Source organism: Gambusia affinis, linkage group LG01 (genome assembly GCF_019740435.1).
Source record: "Gambusia affinis linkage group LG01, SWU_Gaff_1.0, whole genome shotgun sequence".
Classification (NCBI taxonomy): Eukaryota; Metazoa; Chordata; class Actinopteri; order Cyprinodontiformes; family Poeciliidae; genus Gambusia; species Gambusia affinis.
This window is the reverse complement of record NC_057868.1, coordinates 27,038,802-27,057,803: the sequence shown is the minus strand read 5'-3', so window position 1 is coordinate 27,057,803 and position 19,002 is coordinate 27,038,802. Positions and strand designations below refer to the sequence as shown.

At 36.0% G+C, this 19,002-nt stretch overlaps 1 long non-coding RNA gene across 2 annotated transcripts; it reads left to right on the top strand.

The window, feature by feature from the left end:
• Nucleotides 1–518: 518 nt before the first annotated feature.
• LOC122831265 lies at nt 519–17,195 on the top strand. 2 transcript variants are annotated; one of them, XR_006370665.1, is made up of 4 exons: nt 519–567; nt 16,605–16,681; nt 16,767–16,886; nt 16,992–17,195. It is a non-coding gene; the product is annotated as an uncharacterized LOC122831265 (long non-coding RNA). The 2 variants fall into 2 exon arrangements; XR_006370664.1 differs by lacking the exon at nt 519–567 and adding an exon at nt 13,964–14,072.
• The last annotated feature ends 1,807 nt before the right edge of the window (nt 17,196–19,002 follow it).

The window sequence follows — 19,002 nt, the reverse complement described above, 5'->3', positions numbered from 1 at the left end:
CATACATACACTAAGAAGTAAAGTTACTAACCAAGTAACCACGATTGTTCCTCTAACTCACTATTGTTTGCCACTTATCTCTTCCCATGCCCACACCTTCTGACCTCACCCTTGTCATCCAGGGCACAGATCAAGTGTCCCTCTTTGAAATTTAACATGGGATCAAACAGAGAGTGGGCTTTTGATATTGCAGCCTCATGTCAACCAGAACACTGATGGAGAGATTTATTTGAAAAAAAAGGAGATCAGAGAAAACCTATTACCAGCTTTACAAAGGTTCATATGAACATATATTTAAATCTTCTGCACATGATTTTCGTAAACCTTAGAGACATAAATCTGAAGTCTGTTGGCTACTTTTTTTTTCCAAATTTAACAACTTACAAATGCATTGGAAAAAGCACAGTATTTTAAAAATATTTTGAGTAACCCAAAAGTTCCAATCACTTGACCATAAGATAACTTTTGTTTTGGCAAAATAAATTGAAAGTAAACAATAAAATCAAATTGAGGCTTTCATCACAATCCTTAGAAGATTTCACTCTGCCAACAGTGTCTTAACTCATAGTAAGTATAAATAAATTTGGATGAAGCTGCAGGCCAATAGGGCACAATAAGTGGTGTGGAAAGCTGCCAAGTTACTGAATGACTTGGGATTGAAATGCACATTCTTGTTGCTTTGATTGCTTTCAGACTTGACATTTGGGATTCTTTAAAGTATTTTTGCTTGGCCAGCAGTTTTGCTTGTCTGAGAAGCAATCAAATCATTATTTTGTGGTCAGTAATAGTCACTTTCTACAATTTTTACAACCACTAAACCTTAGATGTTACAAGCATAACATGTTGGGCAGGAAGCAATAATTGCAGTTAAGATGGGTGTATCTAATAATTTGCATTTTGGTCCCGTGCCACAGGAGTAAAAAAATGTGTGACTGGTATAAGTATTTTTTTTTTCTTGCTCATATATAGCTTTGTTTAAATTGTGCAGCTGTTTAAAAACTTGAACCTTATCCTAATTCTTGATAAAGATGAATACTTCATTTCTGACTTTGAAATTAAGAGAAACTTGTGAGAGAAAAAAAAAATTATACTGTTATGTTTATTCCCAGAGAAATTGGAGAATGTAGATAAGTATATATTATTGCAGACAAATTCTTTGCTGTTTTTTTTTTCTTTTTCTTTTTTTTTCGAAATCACATTGTTTCAGTTTCAGTTGGCAAGGCCAAAGAACTGATTTAAAACTTACCTGAATACCCTGAAAATATCCTTTAGGTTTAGATTAGCAACTAGCTAAAAGAGATAGAAGGAAAACACAGAAAACACAGAATTATTTATTCTCAACTATCCTTACCACAAATTTGGGTTGATTCAACACAACTGCCTTTTCTCGTTCCTGTGTCCTACCTGATTATGCATAATGTATTGATGCTTTTATGTTTTATGAATACGATGTGAACTCAAAAAAAGTCTTGTCTAAAATATTTAACAAATCAAAATATCTAATGAATTATTTTAGTTTGTCTGTTTGAAAAAGAAATATATATTTCTAAAAATTCATGGGTAGTTAATTTTAAATGGTTACTAATATGTTAAAATCTAGAGTTTATAATTTTAAGCAGCCCCAGACAGCAGTTTCTATGCTGTAGTACATTCTTGTTCTCGTCACGCCTGAGTTTAAAGTATCAAAATTTCCTATTGGATGACGAACATAATGTGGGCAGACATTTCCTAAAGCTCACTTCTGATTTTTTGATCAGCTCCTCATGACAACATTTTTCCCACAAGCTGCAGTTTCCAGGGCAGCTGAGCGCTGAGTGTTAGAGTCTCTGAACCAAGCCTGATGAGATTCAGTTGGAATAAATGATATTGCATGAATCAGAAAACTCCTTAGCTGCATTTATGACTTCATAATTAAGTTTGGATATGTAATTCTTATTGTTGTTGTTTTCATAATTTACTAACCTTAAACCCTTTTTAATATAATGTCATGCTCTAACCTCTGTAAGAGTTGAAATCCACATTTTCCAGACTGGACTGTCACTTGTTGGCTTTGCTCCTCTGAGTCTAACAACGTGCTAGTCTTCAAGATCCAAAATGAGACCTAACATGTGTGATTGAGACTTGATGGAGGTGTTTCCAAATGTAATGATGTGAGCACATTGTTGTTTTTCACCATGTAATGATTTGCAGACTCACATACAATCTTCTCAGTGTTGCGATGGCAAATTGCCAAATAACCTAAAGGTGTTACTTTTTATTTTTCCGTAGTCTCCTTCAGACTTACCCATTCTAGCCTTCCTTTTTTGGGGAAGAGTACCTAAGAAAAAACATCTATGCTTTTGATGTTGACATAAAGTGATTATTTCTTTTATTACATTATTCTTTCATTGTCAAGAGAACCCCTGAATCATTTCTTCACACAAGTTGAGCACAATTTGAGCTTTCAGACCACGTATAAACACATCCACATGAGTCCAGACCATAATGGTGCTTCGACCTGCAAGCAGAGTGCAAAGTTGTGGACAAGTTCTCACATTTCCCAAATGCTTACATTCCACTTGGTAGCTGGTCCTGCACAAATCCCCGTGTCTGTCTCTTGAGTTTACAGAGTGAGACTTCTATGCAACGTAATGACAAGGTGGCGTTTGAAGGCTCTACAGCTACATACACAGAGAACAATCAAAGGTTATTTGTGTTGGAAGAAAAATCTTATGTAGACCCAACACAGAAGGAGGACACTAAGGAAGACTATACTGACACCAAATAGAAACTCTATTGACATGAGTGTGCTGATTATTAATGATATATTAATCCTTTTGAAGCACCTTGTGTTTCCCCTCCTGTAAAGTCAACTTCCTACATCCCACAAATATGTTGGCTTTTGATGACAGCTCTCAAATTTGGTTTGCGTTCACATAATGAATACACATGTATCGCACTAAATCTCTCCTCACCTGGCCATTAAAGATGACTGTTTCCACTGTTGCTTTTCAGTTTGCTCAATGAGCCATTTTTTGTTTTTTCTGTTTGCACGATGGGTGGGAGTTGCTTGACTTAGATTGGCAGAGGACATGTCAGCTCAGTTTTACTGTGTAATGCTCACAATGAGGTGTCAGTACACATATAATTTTTTTTTAAAAAAACAATATGTTATTAACTCTGTTTGATTTGATTTATGAGGTTTTAAACTTCAGTAAATGTAGTTTAGCAATAGAGTTGCTGAATCCCAAATTAAAATAAAGCAGAAATAAATATTTTTTCAGCTGGCAGCGTGTTGCTCTGTTGAAAATGATGACGTGACCATGTTTTTTAGTAACCATGCTGGAATGAGATGTCAAGTAATGGGGAAAGCGCTAAACTGTCAGTCTTAAAAAAAAACAAAAAAAACATTATAAAAAGATAAAGTAAACACTCATCAAAACTTAATCAGTGTCTAAGTTCACCCAACTAAAGTCTTTTTTTTTTTTTTTTGGCTAATTTGAATATATTTTCAGGTTCAACTATGGTACATGTAAAGTAAGGTGAAGTTTTTCTATTGAGCAAAAACTGTGTTCCTGTTCAGGATCTGATGAAAACAAGATTATTTCTGAAAGCTGTGTACATGAAGTCTACTTCTAAATCACTCTTTGCTATTATTAACAAACTTAGTTCTGAACTTATAAAATTGATATAAAATTTTAGACAGTTTAGATATTACCCTCCACGTGCAGGAGACTTGGATTCAGCTCCCATGTTATTTGCTGCCCCCAGGTGGCCGACCATTATGCTCTAGAAATAAAACAAAATTACCTGCCAATTAATCCTACTTCAACATCTGCAAGAACAACTTATTTAAATCCAAGATAAGAGTTTGACATATTAAACAATAGCAGTTTGCAGTTATTAAATTCACTTTTCACCTTTACTCCCTTTGATATTTGAGATAGATGGCTGTTCACTGTTATCTAGATCAAGCTACCCTATCTTCACTGATGCCCACCACCCCCTCTCTGCTCTCTTGGCCCCCTGGCTCTCTTGGGCCCAAGCATGGTGTACTTATAATGGGCAGCTCTGGAAACTCAAACCCTCATTACCTCCTTCATTACTCCCTGTTGCACAATGGGGACCTGTTCCCCGGCTTTGACTCCTTCTGAACACTGAAGGCACACACACATTCATTTGGATGCACACATACAACTAAAATGCGCCTCATGCTCCCGTCTGGCTCTCTCTTGATTCCTTTTCACCGTTTCTCACTGGTTGAAGGCTCTGGTGATCAGGTGTCCGTGGCTTTTTGTCTGTTCTTTTGTATGGCAGAACAAAGACAGTCTGTCTCTACATCTCTTCTGGTTTGTTTTGCTTTTTTTTTTTTTCTCTTCAAAACTTACTCCTTCCTTCCTTTCCGTGCTTCTTCATTAACATTTTTATTGTCAAAACTGAGTCTTTTATTTTTTACTGAACCACTTTAATTATTCCCTTTTGTTATGATTCTTGGTTGATATAGGATAAAAATGTGAAAACCTTTTTTTTTTTTTATTATGAATTTGGTTTCAGTTTCAAATTCAGACCACTGGAGAGCAGCAGTTGTTTGGAGAATCTCTATGGCAAAAATGACGGTTGAAACAGTAGTCGAGAAAAATTATTGGTTTTACTCTTAAGCATTTTACCAACCCATACATTAAATTTCCAAAATTTTAATGATCATAACCACTAGGAGCAGCCTTATTTAGTGTTATTGCATTGTAAAAAAAATATGCCCTTCCCCAGAAAGAAATCTGCTTTACCTTTTTTTTGTGTAGGACAAATGTTCCAGAACATCATTCACATTTTTATATCAGATAAAGATTACCGGAGTAAATACAAAATGTTGTTTTGAAATAATCATTTTAATTATTAGAGGGATAAAGATTATATAAGGGCCAGACCGCCCTTTCACAAAGTGCGGTCTGGCCCTTTGTGAAAAAGCCTCTCCCATTATTGAGTCAGATGTAATTAAACATTTTGTTTAGAAATCTGAGTTTAATTTCACATCAGGGCTTATAACTGCCAAACATGTGGGATAAAAATAAAAAAAAAATCACTCAAAATAAATTTGCCTGGCAGAGTTTTTTTTTATAAATCACATTAACTTAAAACTCAAACTGCTTTTCAGATTTAAAAAAAAGTCACACCCAAGTGACTCCTTAACAAATGAAACAAATATGTGCATAATAATGTCTATAATATTTGTACACTTGAAAACAATTATTTGTCGAAATGCCCTTCTTGATAAGGACACCTTCAGGATTACTCCAGGAGCAGTAGACACAAGTCACATTGCTCAGGTGTGATTTTGATAGATCAGTCTGTATGAACTGCCGTCAAATCTTAAATATTTCTGAAATTATTTCTATGCACTCTCCTCTTAAGTCCTGTCTTTAGATTTTTAGTTGTATGTATGAAAGTAATTTGATTGACTTTGAAACTTAGTTTGGGAAAATTATTTTTTTAAACTTGTGAAGTCTGTAAAAGTTAACTTCAAGGGCAGTATCTCCAATCAACATGAGTATTGATGGTCAAAACAGGCTTTTCTGCAACTGGACTTTCTGTGTTACGAAGGCGCATGAGTGCAGTTCTGTAGTAATTAGCAAGTTGTTCTGGTGTTCTGTTCTGGCTCTGCAGACACATTCATCAGGCTTAACTTAGGCTCCCTGGCTGACAGGAAATTGAGCACATGATGTTATATTGTTAGGATAATTATGACAAAGAAGAAATCAAGGCGGTTCACAGTTTTATTCCGTTGAGGAAACCTTCCTCTGTGTGGTTTATATTTTATCCAGTTCGTAAATAGATGTTGTTTTGATGGATGATATCACACCAACCTTTCAATCTCTGCACCAATTTCCTGTTTATAAAAGGACTTGCTTAAAAATCTTGGACCTGGTCTCTCAGACCCTAAATGGTGTTGGGTCAAAATAAATTTGACAGGTATTCCAAGATATGAACAATTTAAGTAACTGCAGTCCAATCCTGGTTCTCAAAGACTAATGTCCTGATGGTTTAAGAGTTTTTTTTTCTGCCCCATCAGATTAGTTTTAAAAAGGTGGGTCACTAACAGACCTGTGCAGAACTAAATGGTAAACTGAGAAGGTAATTAAGCTAGTGGAATCAGCCTCAGGCCTTAGAGGCATCATAAAGGCAAAGGATAATAAAAATTTTGTTAAAAAATGCAGAACTTTACAATTTAAAGCTCTTGTTTCTTATTTAAATAAGAAGTGCTTGAAAGTCAGAACATTTTCAATACATTTGTTTTTCATCGTGAATAAAAGCAAATAGAAATTGCATTATGTAGCCCTAACACAGAGAGACTCCATCTGTTTGCCAGAAGCATTATTCCACCATGTGTAATCATGACATAAACAGAACTCAGGGACGTTTTACCGCCGTCAACAAACACTTACACACATATGCACACATGCTAGACACACACAGAGATGCCTGGAAAGAGAAAGAGAGAGAGAGAGAGACACAGGACTGTGCATTGACTTATGTTCATTTTTTGGACAGTCAGCCTTCCCAAACCAAGATCCCTACCTTAAGCTTTAATGTAATCTTTATCTCTAACACATAAAAACTGCGCCTGAGAGGATGCATTTTATTTTATTTTTTTTAAACAAATGCAGACACACGTGCAAACAAGTACGGTAACCAACTTTTTATCTAACAGCTTCATCAGTCCTGGAAAAACTGTAAACTGAAAAGACAAAAAAATTAACTGGTGACTGTATTTCCCTCAGAGATGTGAAGCGCAGGGTTTCACCATTTTCATTTTCATTTTCATTTCCCGCTTGGTTGGATGGTAAACACCTGAAAAGAAGCAAAGAAATTTAAGGAGCTTTCTATGTGTGCACATGTGTAAGTGATTACTGAATGTGGCACACTTCCTTTTAAGCCAAAAGCTTCTAATTAGAAGCTTCTTTCCACGTCTTATGCTGCATTACGTTGAAGTGATCAAATAAAGACTGAAATTACACGAGCTCAGTGTGTTTAAGTCACTAATTGCATCATAATTACGAAAAGTTTGCCAGGAAAAAATGTGTTCCCAGCATTTCTCATATAAAGGGCAAGAAGTGAACGAAAACAAATCCTTAACTCGTTGAAAAAAAGTCCTCTTGAATGTATTCATTAATTGAAAGTAAATTAAATTTGCATATTTTAAAAAGGTAAAATATAGTGATAAAATATATCACCTACAGAATCTTTTTTTGTTTGTTTGTTTTTTTAAAGCAGAAGAAAGATTTGGCAATAAAGTTATTTTTTTCCCCAAAAAAAGTTTCATAACTTTTTCAGGAATCAAAAGAGATTGAGGCTTTTGACTTAAATGACAATTCAGTTCAAGTAATATTGTTCCATGAGGATGGATGAATGGATGCCTCATTGTTCCTATTTAACTATTTGAAATAAACATTTCTTCATACTTCTGAGTTACGTAACATGTGAATGCCATCCTTTCCACTCTCCTGCAAGTCAAATCTGCATCCTTTGTCACTCTCCCCACACCTTTGTCAAAGTCTTTCTGCTCGTCCGTCTGCCTGTTACTAATCACTGCCTGTGGTGAATAATTCACTCGGGGCACTGGGGACTGAAGCTCTTTGGTTGGCAGCTTTATTTCACCATCTCTTACATTATTAAAATACCTCTACTGGGTATTGTTACTATAAGGAGAGCTAGTGAAGGGCAGAGGGGAATTATTGGTTCATTGGAAAGACCTTCCCTCGTACAAACTCACAAGTTGAACATCCCGTCCTTCCTTGGGTGTTAGTTGAGCATTTCATTTTGCACCCTGCGACACTTTATTTTCTTGTTTTGTCCTGCGTTAATTTGAGAAATTCCTCCAGTGGGCGTTCATTCCTGTCTTCCACTCTTCCTACACATCTGGTCCTTTGCTTCCAATTACCACACTTTTATTCCCTTAGCCATTATCTCCCTTCAGTAAGTCAGTGCCTGCATGGCGTTCTTTTGGTATCTACAGTGAGTTCTGCTTCTTTGTTGCAAAGTAGACTTGTTTCTCATTGATGTGAAGTTGAAGTTTGTTTAAGTTTGCTCTAGATTGATGTACTTCATGCCTCTTTAATGTCTTTGGATCAGTGAAAGTAAAATTGCGTTTAATCTCGCTAGTTGTACTCTTTCAGAGTCTGTGCAATTTGCTTCTCAACCTGTAGCGCAGATCAGTTTTGGCTAAACAAGCACTACAATTAAAATATGTGTAGGAATTTATTACCATACTCAGATTTATAAAACTTCAACTCTTTGCACATGATCTATTTGCAGCTGTGCCCTTTGCAGTGGGACATGTCTGTTACGTTTCCAGAGGCCAAATAATGTACTTTTTGTATTATTCTCCTAAATTCAAAATTGTGCTTGAACTCTTTGTGTTGGCGGTTGTAATGTTAGAAAATGCAAAAAGTAAGGAATGCCTGTGAAGTGGAAATAAAGAAAAAAAACTTTAATTAAAAGCTGGTTTTAATTTTTATTCTATCTGTTTATTTTACTATATTATATTATATTATATTATATTATATTATATTATATTATATTATATTATATTATATTATATTATATTATATTATATTATATTATATTATATTATATTATATTATATTATATTATATTATATTATATTATATTATATTATATTATAATATATTAAGTTAGTACTTAATAAAAATTTTATCTACTCTCCCCACTGGTGAATCATAATAGGTAAATGGAAACTGTTCTTTTGAGGATGTGAATTTCTATTTTTTTTTCTTTATGTAGATATTTTTAAATCAAACACTTCCTCAATGTTTTTATTCTGACCTGAATGAAGCAGGGCTGGTAACAACTATATACTATAGACTATAAATATCCAACTGAAAAGTATTTTTACTTTACCGTTCCATTTGTATTTAATTACTTTTGTAAGTATTACTTTTGTCATTAAATAAAAAAAGCTTTTCCAAAATAACAATCAAACTAACAAGAGCTGAAGAATGGTGTCCATGGTTCTTCATGGAAAACGCACATGAACTCAGCTTATTACCTGTTTGGCCTTTTTCCCCTCCATTTACTTTTCTAATCATGTAACCCATATGTTCTTAGTAGAAGCCTCTCAGCCATGGTGTGCTTCTGGAAATGAGGTTAGACATCAACAACTCTTAGGCTTGTGTTCTGCCACATGCGTCTGAAATTACTTCCTCAAGAACAAGCACAGCTCCTGCAGCCTCACACCCTCTCTGTCTCACCTTTTTGTCAACATGATTTTCTTTTTCAATATTTTTCAAACACTGGTCTTCCCTTTGAATGACCCCAACACCCTCTGCCCCCCACCAACCCCCCCCACCCCTCAAGCCCTAAAACATACCACACTTATCACGGCACAAAGTAGCAGTAATAGATTCTCATGCACAAATGCTAAATATTTATAATCCTTTCGAAATCAGGTGTTTTGGGCATAAATTTAAAGCCAGAAAAGGTTGGAAATGGTGATAGAGAAGCAGATAGGTGGCCAAAACGATGCTTGGCTGCGATGTTATTGAGATTTAACAGTGTCAGTCTCATTGTGATTATTGGATGTGTGTATGAGTGTGCATTTTTACATGTGTGTTCGCCTGTGTGTTTCTCCTTCTTTCTATAAATTTAATTCACACTGTCTCACATCTGCTGGATGTCGGAGGAAGTCATCTGTCAAAGTGGGTTTGTGAAAATTGAGGGTAGCTCCTCGCAGTGCATCTGGTATTTGTGTGTCTGGCTATTTCTGGGACAGATTTTATTTGCCCTGATTCCTTCAGTTGCTCAGGTCCTTCACAGTCTCAGTGCTATTAGCCCTTTGCCCTCTTGTAAAGGTGAAGTTGGAACAAAATGCTGTTGTGCTGACAGTACGTTTGTGCTCTGAACAACTTCTCTCCTTCAAAGCTAAACAGCATTGACTTCCAAAAGCTCTGAAGTCTGTTATACCAGAGGTGATAGAAAGGCACAGATGTTCCTTCTTTTAAAACACTAAGTGTTTGAATCATCGTCATTGGCATGGGTTCACAGTTTCCACATTCCAGGAGGGATTAGTCATTTGATTACTAATACATTGCCTGGCAATTGGCATTCAAAGTCTTTGAATTTTTATGCGTTTTCTATACACTATGTCTCCAAAATAAATGAATTTTATTGGGACTTAAGTGACAAACTAAGTAGGACATACAATAAAGCAGGAAGGAAAATGATGCAGAGATTTAATTTCATTTCACAAATCAAATTTGGGAACATGTGGTGCACATTTATTTTCAGCAACATCCTGAGAAAATACACTGTACAGCCACTTTTACTTCAATTACATCTTAATCTTCTGGTGTGTGCCTCTTCCAGCTTTGCACTTTTAAAAATACCAAAGCATTTGTTCTTTGCAAAACAGCTTGACCTCGCTCAGATTGGAAGGAGAACATCTGTGAACATCAACAATTTTAATCTGGCCATGGATTGCAATTGCATCTAGGCCTGGACTTTAATTAGACCATTTGAACACATGCATATTCTTTGATCTGAACCATTCAATTTTAGCTGTGTGTTTCGGGTTTCTGCTGGAAGGTGAACGTCTGCATGACCTTTCTGGTGTGTTCCTTGGTCAAAATTCAATTCAATCCCAATGATTCTTTTCATGGCAATGATGCTATTAGCTCACCATTGTTTTTTGACAAACCTCTGAGGCATGGCGGAACAGCTGTATTTAAATTACACACAGGTGGACTCTTTGTGGTGACTTCTGAAGGCATTCCGGTGGCCTGGGTTTCATTTATTGGAGTTAAAGGGATATGATCCAAATAAAACCATGTCATACGGAGAGAAAGATAGATTATTATTAAATGTGTTCATGTAGCGTTTCTTCCAGTGAAGACTTTTTTCTCTGCTTTGTGTGGGTTTCTAAAATTCCAGTAAAACCCATTATAGATCTTTGGTTATAATGAGATACAAATGTTGAGAGGTTTAAGGGGACTGAACACTTTTGTGTGGTTTTAGATCTCTTTTAGATGTTTTTGTGTCTGTATTTACAGGGGATAATCAGATCGAAAGGTTTTTTCTATCTGAAGTGGTGGAAAATTGGGTTACTTCTTTCATCATGTTGAACTCCACAACAACTGGCAACTGACAGCTTGTGCATCTAATTACCAGGAACAGAATCAAAGTCACACAATGTGCTTGGTGGAAGAGGGAATTAAAATGCAAGGTGACAAGAGGATATAAAAATAAGGCTTCTTATACTGAAGAAAGCAAGTTGTCAGGTAAAATTGTGCAAGAACAGTGGATTTGAATTAAGATGGCGAATATGTCGGAGTACAAGTGTGAGAAGTGAATTTAATAGGTTAAACTCTGAATTTGTGATTCTTATGTGATTGTTGACAATACCTTGACTTAGATGATTGATTTCTGTCATTCTTTCATAATGGCAATACGATACTTTAACATATCCGCCCATCCATTGTGCAACATGCTTTATCCATTGTGGTGCCTTTCTCCAGTGGTCACTTTAACGTATATAAAATATAGTTAAATGTGGGCACATGGTAGAATTTTTGCTGAAATGGTTCTGTTAGTTATCTTTGATGTTAATATCATGGCAAGAAGAGAAGAAAAGAAGAGGAAAATCAAGGAAAAACAATTCAAATTATGTAGTAGAAAAAAAGATGTAATACTTTTATCTGGTAGTGAAGATCTGGGACATGTGCAAAAGGAAAGGAAGTTATCTTTTACTCAACTGGCTATTTACAGTCACACAAATATGAATGCACCATGCACAAGTTGTAAACTTGCTTTGATATTCGTTGAAATTCAGTGTATTTGTTGTGCCGTGCCAGTTCTTATGACATGTTCTGATTTTTCTTCTTCTTTTGTTCGTTTTGGATTTGTTTTCTTCCCATGACTTACCTTTGTTTGCTGATCCTCCTTCAATATAAATACTCCTTTGTTTACTTTGTTCTCAGTCACTCAGTGTTGCATTTACAACAACCATGTTGTTTCTTTCAATATGTTCCATAGCAGCATCTTTTTTTGAAATTATGTTATCAAAAATAATTCCTTAGTTATATTTACTGCTGCCTGAAAGCTTGTATTATATCTCACTCTTTTATTCATTCAGCTGCAGCTGAAAGGGTAAATCCTTCATTTGAGCTCACTTGTAGTTCACAAAGCCCTTTTGCGTTCTGCTTTTGTTGAGCATGTTTTCATCTAGACACACATAGAAACCTCACAATTACATCGTTTATGCTCAGGCAGAAAAGTACATCGAGGCCAGACGAGTGATATCGCCTTTTAAATGTGTGTGTCCTCTGTTCGTAAGGGCAGACTCCTAAATGCCAGTGCTGAATTATTTATCAAGGCGACACCTTTGAGAGATGACAGTGATTGGGAATTAAGAAAGATGAGTTGGATGATTGAGAGGTTGGAGAAGAAATATCCTGCACAGACAGTCACTTAGGTAATATGTGTTTGTATAAAAATATGGCATGAGACCAAAATGTCTTATCAGCTCATTAACAGATCAGTGAAATGGTCTCTTCAATACTAACACAGATAAGCTTTCCTCTTAACTTATTGTGAGAAATATGATTCCACGTTAAGGTCAATAATTACTTATTCATCTAAATGTTTCCTATTGTAGTGTCACAGAAATAACTGGAGGCAAAATAATGTAACCGTGATCAGCTTGCAGTTTAAACATTTCTAATAATACATACATTCAACTTTTGGAAGACAAATGTGTATAGTGACTGCAGAACACTATGGTTTTTATTTAAAGACAGTACAGTTTCAGATACATGACAGTCGTTGGTCATGTGACTGAAATATAAGGGACCCTTTAAGTAAAGGAGAACTAGACTGGACATATGAATTTGACTTTATGCTGTTATGGATTTTGGGCTTAGGTTTATCATTCTTTAGTCTGATTATTTCAGCAAGTCACTTACCAGGTCCTCTAGTTTTTTTGTCAGCTTCTTTACAAATTATCTGCTTCCTGGTTTGTGTTCATTAAAACAATATTTCTTTGCATTTGACTCCATTGCAAGCATCCTTAATGTCATTTTTACAACTTCCAAAAATCTTTTTTTTTTCTGCATTAATAAATGAACAAATGTGTTCAAGAGGTAATAATCTACATAAAATTAAAACATCTGCACAAAAAGTGTAGCATTGTCCTTTAAAATGCATCACAGGCTATTGTTGAAAAGGATAAGAAGTGCCTAATCAGTGAACCGGGAAGCAGGGAAGTGGTTTAAGGCAAACCTCATTAAGCAAAAGTAACAAAACGGCAATGGTAGAATAAACCAAACCTTCCTGAGCATGAACTGGAAGAGACTGCATGAACAAGGAGACGAGGATCAATGTGAATCTGATAAAGAACAACCTGGAGGTATATTTACACTGAGAGAGTAATTAACTAACTCAGAGTAAGTGTGAAAATGAATAAACAATGACCTGTAGGCTCAGAATAAGCAGAAGAAAATACAAACAGAAACAAGGTAGCAATGCTAAAATAAAGCAAGGAAGGATGGTTGAAAATATATTTTTTTTATTTAGTGTCAAGTGACATTTGCAGTGTCAAGTTTCAATCTGCACACCTTAGCCTTTATAGGAAATATGCAAATCTAGATGCCACACTGTTTCTTCTATATGATAACCTCAATTCAATTTATTGTACAAATTCATTTCACAGCAAAAGTCATCTCAAGGCAAATATACAGAAATACACAGTCAATTCAGTAAGTCTTAATTAGTCAAAATCAATTACACATTTTGGAATTTGACTTAACATCGCTCCTCTGTTAACCTTTTAACAACATTTTTATTGTCATAGTGCAGAGCAGTAGCTCCTGCAATTAGCTCACCAGATGTGCAGTTCCACCAGGTGTTTGCTAATTGCTGCTGGCTAGTCTGGGGTTGCTGACTGATGGAGCTGTGGGGTCAGGGTCAGGCGGTGCTCTGCGTCTCGGAGGCGGTGTTCGGTTCCCCTCAGCTTTTTGAATGGTTACCATGGGAGATTAAGGCATTTCTCAAATATGCCTGAAAGAATCAACACATCACTCCAGGTATGTTTTTGATGAGGGAATAACCTTATAACATGACGTAAACGTCCAAAAAGTTGATTTTACGTAATACTGCCCCTTGAACTTTGCAAAAACATTTAACATATGATTTTATTGTGTACTGTGTGGCTTCACAATTTGAGGTTTTCACTTTTCCCCACGTTAAATGTTGCGACATGATCATGTAAAGGTCATGTAGCACAACTTTGAACCAGGTGTAAATGCTTAGCTGGTCTTTAGCCAAGCTGTTTATGCCTCCTGGTCCAGTGTGGATTTATTCATGAAGTGGTTTCTCATTGTCTCTAATTTAATAAAACATTCTTAAGAAGCAGAGAGACTGGACCACATTGATTTATAAAGTTATTTTGTTTTATAAATGTTCATTGTTTAAGTTATCAAGATAAGAATATACCTACTTATTGGAAACATGAACATATTCCTGCTTTGAAACCTCAGCAGGGTGTGGCATTATGTAACCATACAAACCCTGCATCGACTCCAGTGTTTTAAGATGAGGTGTATCATTTTTAATAATCAATCTCTGTGAACTTTTCTTCCCAAGTCATTTTTTTTCTTTTTGCTGTCTATTCTTGTGTTTCTATCTAAACATAATTCATGACTGGAAAACAGAGGATACCCTGGTTTTACTACTGCAGCATAATAATCCCATGACTCTCTAAGACTTTACTGTTTTATGTAAACTGTCATACAGCTTGCTGCTTGGCATCTTCATATTTATGACATGAAACACATGCAAGGCTGACCTTGTATGCAGTTGTGTCAATATGTTTATCCAGTATTTGTCCAACCATGTGCTGCAGTGCACACGCATTCTTTATGAAAGTGCTTGAGATTTATTTATATCCTTCTCTGTAAATACCATGGAAAAAAGTCCAATAAGTTCCATCAAGTACACAGTGTCTTGACCAGCTGAAATTTTACAATGTTCCTCCTCCATGCTTACCCTTTCTCCCACATTTTTCCCTCCGTTGCTGGGGTTACAGTTGGCCCTGACATGGCTCCTGGCCATGTCAGGCTTTGTTCTACAGATGGCCCTGTCCTCTTTCATTTGGTGCTTCTGCTCCTATCTACCTCCCATGATCCTCCGTCATCTGCAGCTGCACTCCAGCCATCCTGTGTCACTAGTTATGTTCATTTGAATGTTGCAATAAATTTACTCACACGTGCAAATGCTCTATCTCCACAAGCCTACCCTTCACTTGCAAATATTCTTTGGCAGCCCTTATGTGCACTAGCTGTTTATGGACATGTGGTAAAGAACAGGATGTGGGCCTGGAGAGAAAGTTGCACAAGCTGAGAAGCAAGAAAGCAGCGGCTGAAGGAGTTTCAGACTCTGTCTGTTTCTAATTCAAACAAAGACTCGAGTAATTTTGGGATAAGATGAACTCCTACATGAAAGAGAAATTTATGGTGCTAAAATCTTCACAATCAAAACTTTAACTTTATTTTCGTGGGATTTTATGTGGTAAATCTAACCTTACATAGCTGTGAAGTAGGATGGTAAAAACTGGATAGAAAATATGAACCAATTTGAACTTGATTCAACACTTTATGGAATCACTTTGTGCTGTGATTTTATTGCCACAACGGCAAGTCTTTTGGATCAGGTCTCTACCAGCTTTGTGCATGGAGAGAATAAATATTTTTTTGCCATATTTTTTGAGATATTAAATACAGAATTGCCTCAGATCCTTAACTACACAACAATATCAAAAGTGTTAGATTTCCAGTGTTGATGTTGTATGTTAAAAATATAGTGCTAATTCAACATTTGTTTTTTTTTTGTCTAATTCAACAACACAAGTGTTATTTTCCCTAAAGAGTTGGTGTTATTCCAGAGAGTTAAATAAAAGCAATTCTGTCTGGTGTTGAGTTCTAAATTAACACTAACACCAACTCTGTCTGGTTTGTGACGTCACGTGTTTGCCTGAGTAGCACGAGGTATCAGGTGGTTGAAATTAAAACTTGCAGAAAAATCTGAAGGCCATTTGAGTTAACATGATTTAGTTGCGGTGTCGTTTTCTTTAAGTTTTTGCTTGTAGACTGCATAATGGGGAGAGTGGCTGTACTGGCCCGGTGACTTGATCTATGCCACAGGTGTCAAACTCCAGTCCTGAAGGGCCACTGTCATGCAATTTTTAGATGTGCTGCTGCTGCACCACATCTGAATAGAATAATTAGGTCATTAGCAGGACTCTGGAGAACTGATCTACACAAGGAGGAGGTTATTTGGCCATTTGACTCCGATGTATTGTACCTGTGGCACATCTAAAAAAGGCCAAAATGTTTTTTCTTCATTAGTACGTCCTGTTGGTGACTAAAGTTATGATGACTTCAACACATTTCTTCAGAAAGGTTGGCATGACTTCTAATGCTGTCCAGAATGTTTTTGTAAGCTCACTAATTTCTATAACACCTAATGATTATGTGATGCTTAATGTCTGAGCTGTGTTCATGGTAATTATTTCTGACTTTTTTTTAATGCTTTTATTTTTTTTATGCTTTGTCTTGTAGGTCGTGAAAAATGCTCTGCAGGCCAAAGGGGGGGAGGGGCAGAGTATTTTGAATGAATATGATGGTGACACACACAGGTGGGCCTGATTAGGTTTGCTCACACTTCTCTTTAAAATATTTAGTATCCTAATGTTTCTGTTATTTTTCTTGTTTTCACTCCAGGCTAAGAAAAACAGGCATTCTTCTGTTGGTTCATGTGCTTCTTCCTACGTCCAAAGGCCACAAGTAAAATGCCAAAAGAGCTCATGTCAAATCGTGGACCATGTTGTTGGATATATGCAGGTATGTCGTTATCCTAGTGAGCCTATTTCTTTGTAGAAGCACTTTGTCATTTGCTGAGTTTGCTATTTAAATGTAGCTGTGCTACTTATTTATTTATTTATTTAGTCAAAGATGGGAGCCAGAATTAAAGCCTTCCTCATTGGTGTGGAACCAGGACAGCCCTTCCTCCTGCATGTTGGTGAAAACAAGAGCAGCACCAAAGACACTTCACCATTAGAGATCACAAGACCATAAATGCAAAAAAAGTTCTATGCATATGAATAGTTTTTGCAAGGTACTATGATGTCAGTGACCATTATATTTACTTGCAGTAACTTAGCAAGAAATAACAAAAAAGCTATGCAAATTTAAGCTTGTTTCACTGTGATATTTACAAGACTAAATACAATGTATTTCTTTCCAAATAGATTTTATTATATATATTTAAATACTTTTGTAGTACTTTAAAAAAAAAAAAAAAAAAACTGTGTTTCTTCATTACTAGAAATTCCATCAAATGTCGTCACACTTCAGGGGAGATTTAATAAATCAATAATTGTGAGGGGATATTTTAGGAACATAGCTTCATAATGCATGCAGTCCCACAATTCAAGAAAATCCCACAAAACATGCCAAAGCTCATCTTTTAGTTTGCCACATTTCTTCTTATAAAAGCAGTAGCATTTTAAAAGTAGATTTCTCAACATTTATAATAAAATGGCAAAACAAAAAGAAGACAAGCAAAAAAGAGGAAGTCGAAAACAATCAGCTCAAAACAAAATGTTTCCTGATATCAGTAGCAGTAATATGGAAAGAAAAAAAAAGGTTAATTACAGCTTACAAATTATTGTATTTGTGGTAAAATTCTAATGAAATGAAATTGTTTACTGGTGGAAACTTAAACTGAGTGTACAATTTCTATAGAACACCTGTTTGTCATCCTTTCCCTAGAAGTCTTTCAAGTGCATGCTGCTGTGCATTCATAAAAAAAATTATCCAAACCAATATGGTTCCTCACTTGTCACCAGATGTTCACAAGCTCAGCCAGCAAAGCATTTCCTTCTTCAAATGGCCCGATTTCGTCTGCTTCTCGACTCTTGTTTCACTGACTCTGCTACACTCCACTTTGGATGCGTTCAAGTGCTCTGTGAAAGGTAGCCTCATTTCGTAGGTTAATAAGGGAGCTAGAGTGGACCTATATTTAACATGGAGGGAGGAAACCATAAGAAGGCCCTTTGGCTGTCCCAGAGCTTTGTCCCTGTAGACTGACTGGCCCTTTTTTTTTGTGCAAGACAGCTTCAATGTGGCCTCAATAAGAAAACAGGGTCTAAACTGAATGTGCCACAGCTACATGCATCCATTTAAATCACTTTAACTGTGAAGGATGAATAAAAGTTGTGCTGGTCTTTAAAAGACACAAAGTTTCTAATTCTAAAAAGTTGAAGCAAGAATAAGATACTGTTCTTTTCTGCACATTTACAGTGAAAGTAAAGATGGAGAAAAAAAACATCCACAAGGTTTGCACATTTGCAATTACATTTCATCAATTCCTCAGATGGAAATTAAGTTCTACAGTAAATGGTTAATTGATGTCATTGTCATAAAAACCCGGGTGTAATAACAGTGTAATAACCGGTTTCGTCCTTATGATCCAAAATCAGGTTGTTGCACAGCAGACCTGTTATTGCTGGCACAGGGGAGTCACCATAAAGCTGAAATGATGTGTGTGCGTATAGGAGAGAGCCAGCACATCAAAACAAACAGCTCAGGACATAAACTCTGTCATCAGTCTTGGGATTCCAAGGCTGGCAAATGTGTCCTCATATGGCGCCCTCTCTGTGTTAAAAGACTGCTGTGTTCTCCCACAAAAACAACTGAAGATCCCTGGATATATCTCAAAGATAACAGCGTATGTAAAAAAAAAAATAATAATAAAAATAAAAGTATCTCATTGATAAAAGAGCCTTCATAAAAAACACTGAAATTATGGTTCTCACAAGCAATATGCAGTAGGTGTGGGTTTAGAGGCTCAGTCTGAAAGCTTCTCAGTGACTCCTTCAAACACACTTATTGTTCTGACTAAATAGCAAATATCTGCCTTCTCCAACTATGAAGCTTGTCCTCACAAAACATTTGC